General features: G+C 36.7%; 1 pseudogene; it reads right to left on the reverse strand.

The window, feature by feature from the left end:
* Positions 1-3,667: 3,667 nt before the first annotated feature.
* Positions 3,668-3,786, reverse strand: LOC119471600 (annotated as a pseudogene).
* Between the last annotated feature and the right edge of the window lie 857 nt (positions 3,787-4,643).

Here is a 4,643-nt window from a genome sequence, read left to right on the forward strand (position 1 = left end):
CTGGGAAAATGCGAAATTTTACAGTTGGTAAATCTAAGTAAGCCATTATTTTGAAATAGAGGAATTCTAGATTTTTAGTTTAATCCTCTTTTTCTTAACGTTAATCTGGGACCTTATCACCAATAATAAGGTGATTACGTCTCTTTCTAAAAACATAGTAGCTAGTGAATAACTAAAAAGAATTGTCCTTTTACTCACTTTGAGTAAGATCTGATATAATTCTTACCATGTGCCATCCTGTCAACTTTAACAAAGCATTTTGACGGAAATTTGTGTGCTAAGACAAACTGACACATTTTGACTCATACAAATGGCAAATTATCCCTTAAACATTTTGTGAGAGAGCCAGGTATGGTGGCTTATGCTTGTAGTCCCAGCATTTTGGGAGGCAGGTGGATCACGAGATGAAGAGATTGAGACCATCCTGGCTAACATGGTGAAACCCCATCTCTACTAAACAATGCAGAAGTTGGCTGGGTGTGATGGCGTTCATCTGTAATCCCAGCTACTCAGAAGGCTGAGACAGGAGAAACACTTGAACCTGGGAAGCAGAGGTTGCAGTGAGCTGAGATTGCACGCCTTGCACTCCAGCCTGGTGACAGAGTGAGACTTTGTCATAAAAAAAAAAAATTGTGAGAGAGTTAACTGTATGTATATATGCATGTAAAGGATTGTGTAAGATCATTGGTTGCTTAATTATACTGGATAATTTTTATATAAAAATTTCTTATATAAAAGTATGCTACGTTATTAGGGACATTTAACTTGTTTTTGTTTTTCTGGGTTTCAACTGGAATCCCTTTGGTGGGGATGTACCTTAAGTTTCCTTGTGGAATGATACACTTACATCCAGGAAGAGAAGTACAGAGGCCCTTCTCAGTTTACAAAGTTGCTGAAGAGGGAAGGCAAAGGGAGAAATAAACTTCATTGACATTGGGATTAATTTGGCTAGACTCAATCTCTTGAGTATACTTTAAAATTAGAAAGTAATATCTATTATGTTTAGAGTTCTCACATAATTGAAACTATTCTTAAATCTGTTTCAAATTTTATTGGGGTTGATACTAAAGTACACTATTCTAATGAAGTTTAAATGAATAAATTTTAAATTTCTTAGGATTCAGAAATGTATGGAATCTAGTATTTAATTGATTTGAGAGCCACGGAGATTGTGTTGATTTATGAGCTGGACTTTTGTTTTAAAAACTTGCACTAATCATTAACATGTCAGTGATGGTAATGAAACCAAACTTGTACGTTTAATTAAGGGTGCCACTTTTCTTTATGTTACCAAATTACACCTTGAGCCTTTAAAAATGTATCTCACTAATTAAAACAGGAATTGTTAGGACAGCATTCCACCACATAATGTGTCTTTAGCGTAATAGGTATATAGGAAGATTTTTCTTATGGATACTTTCGGTGTTTTGCCACAGTGAACTGATTTGTAACACTTATAAAGTGCAGAAGGTAATACTGAAAATAGAAAAGGGCTGGGTGAGCAGGCTTTAATGCTTTTCCCACAAGAATCTGAATTGAATTTTTCTTAATCTTTTGGGGTTGGCTAGCTTCCAGATTCAATAATGAGCTCTCCCTTTAATAAAAGTACATGATAGTAGTGACAGTACATTTAGGTGGTGTGAAATGATTTACAATCACAGCATGAACTGTGTATTTGGCAATGATAACTCCTTGGTACTGTCATAGTGATTGCAAATTTCATGGACTGTGAAGAGCTACAATAAATAAAAAGCACACCCTCCAGAATAGTTTACTACCTTACTGAGTCCCTCACTATGGAAAATATTTCAGTCTCTTGCACTAGAAGGGAAAACTAAACTTTCTGTTGAGTTCTCAGGATACTTGTAAGGTTGCCATGAAAAGGAATCTTAAGTGCACCTCGGCCTCCTGAGTAGCTGGGATTACAGGTATGTGCCACCACACCTAGCTAATTTTTGCATTTAGTGGAGACAGGGTTTCACTGTGTTGGCCCGGCTAGTCTTGACCTCCCAACCTCAGGTGATTCGCCTGCCTGGGTGTCCCAAAGTGCTGGGATTACAGGCGTGAGCCACCACCCTGGCCATAATTTTTTAATTTTTAATTTAGTGTGCTTCTCACATCCAGCCAGCAGGATTAATTTATTTTTTATTTTTTACTTTGCCAAAAGATTTTCCCACTCCAGAATTTTTTTTTGGAAGAAGTTGAATATCACTGTCAAATGTATTTGGGTGTGGTGGCTCATGCCTGTAATCCCAGCACTTTGGGAGGCTGAGATGATCACCTAAGGTCGGGAGTTGTGAGACCAGCTTGGCCAACATGGCAAAACCCCGCCTCTGCTAAAAATATAAAACTTAGCAGGGTATGGTGGTGCGCTCCCGTAATCCCAGTTACTTGGGAGGTGGAGGCACCAGAATTGCTTGAACGCAGGAGGTGGAGGTTGCAATGAGCGGAGATCAGGCCACTGCACTCCAGGCTGGGTGACAGAGTGAGGCTCTGTCTCAAAAACAAAAGAACAGTGATTAACTGATGTCAGCATACTATTATTAAAATGGCTTGAAAAAATAGACGTGCAGTAATACCACCTCAACATATAACTGACGAATCGGATTTCTGAGTAGAGTTCATATACTGCAGTTAAGGGGATTTGTCAGCTGGGAAAAATGACTGTCTTTTAGAACTTAATTTTAATTTGTACTGTGAATTGGAAAATGGGATATAGAAGTCATGAAAGTCTTTGGTAGAACTTGGAGTGAAAAATGGATGGCTTATTTAAAAGGAAAGAAGTTACAATTTCATTCATGACTTACTGGAAAACTAAAACACAGTTTTTAGAGTCCTTTCTAGATTTCAAAGTATACTTTTTCCCCTTGATATAACCTTAAGATGATCTTCATATTTATAAACAAGAATATTTGTCCTTTACAAAAGATGGGGTTCAATTAACAGAACTGAATTATATAACATTCTGGAATGTTAGCTTTAGATACAAAGCTCTAGTTGAGGTGTGGGGAGATCAGATAATTGGTAAGAAATGGCATATGGCTTTTCATGTTACAGATTTAGCTGTCCGGTCCCCTCAGGACAATATTATATCTTGATTTTATCCTGTATTCTCAACTTGGGCAACGCTAGAAAATAAGTATTTGGCTAAATAGTCTGTCACTAAAAGGAAAGAGATTCAGAGCTTGAATTGGCCAATAGTAGCTGTATCAAAAAGAGAAATAAGGTAATGAAACCATTTCTGGGAAGCATATTTATTTCTGCTTCCACATCTTGAGATACTTGTCCTTAACGTTTTCATTTAGATGTTTATATTACTAGAGTAAGTCTATTAAGTAAGTTCCTATTCTTCCTAGAATAGGAACAGGTTTTCAAATGAGTGTTTCTTGTGACATTTTTTTTCTGGTGGCTGAGGACATAATGCAGTGTGTGTAACAGTAATAATAGGCCTTAAAACAGTCGTGTCTGAATATGATAGTGCTCCAGGTATTAGGAATATCTAGCAGAGTAATTGGATTAGGATGTATATTCTTAAAGCAACTGTTACGTGGATGTAACTTGTAGGTTTAAAATTCTGTATTTTTTTTCACTATTTTGGTAAGTATGAGCTAGGCACTGGACCATCAACAAGATAAGGCTTTGTCCTTTTTATTCTTTTTTTTTAATAAGCCTACAGCACCCGGTATCCCCAGGCGGTCTCCCATCCAAGTATGAACCAGGCCCGACCCTGCTTAGCTTCCGAGATCAGACGAGATCAGGCGTGTTCAGGGTGGTATGGTGGTAGACTGTCCTTTTTATTCTTGCACTATATATAATATATGAAAATAATATTTTCTTGGTTTATATATTCATAGGCCCTATTTTTTGAATGAGCTAGGCTCCAAATAATGGGGTACTAATATGCAAATCAGGATTTTTTTAGTAACTCTTCGGTACTTTTAAGGATCCAATTCTCTGTCTTTCATTCAGAGTTCATCTATTTAAACTCGCCTCTCCTAAACACTGGGACGCCTCAAAATTTTAGACACATGGTATGTTGACATGTGTTTTAAACATAATTTTCTGGTATCCTAGACAAATCTCAGTCCTGCACTATCTTACTGAATAAGTTGAGAACTAGACGTGATTATTGATACAACAAAGTAGTTATGGAGAAGATTCAAAAGTAGTTCTCAAATAACACTGCCCAGTAATAAATTTCATATATATAACAGCCACAACCTATCTTGAATGTACTGTTGACAGAAGCCATTTCATAGTCTCAGTCATCATTAAGGAAAAGGACAGCAGAAGTAAGTTAAAATACCGTAGTGGGTTGGAAAATCTAAGTCCCGCCTGGCTAAGTAATGTTTAGGATCATCACTACACAATATCATAGTGTTAATCCTAAGTCCTAAAAGATTAGTTGGAAATGTGTGATTAATAAAATTTCGAAAAAGTTTTTAAGGTGTGACAAGTGCCTGAAGGGTTAAATATCCATTTGAGAAAATCCATTCTAATACCTCAAAATCCCCTGATAATGCCAACTCAGTAGGAAAATGACTTCCTTACATAAGAGGGACTTTAGACAAAAATGGATCTTTTCCTGAGCTAATAGAGTTTCTGGCATAAAGTATTATAATGTATAATAGGATACGGTTTAG

The sequence above is a fragment of the Cebus imitator genome, unplaced genomic scaffold (assembly GCF_001604975.1).
Source record: "Cebus imitator isolate Cc_AM_T3 unplaced genomic scaffold, Cebus_imitator-1.0 Scaffold65, whole genome shotgun sequence".
In the NCBI taxonomy this organism is placed as follows: domain Eukaryota; kingdom Metazoa; phylum Chordata; class Mammalia; order Primates; family Cebidae; genus Cebus; species Cebus imitator.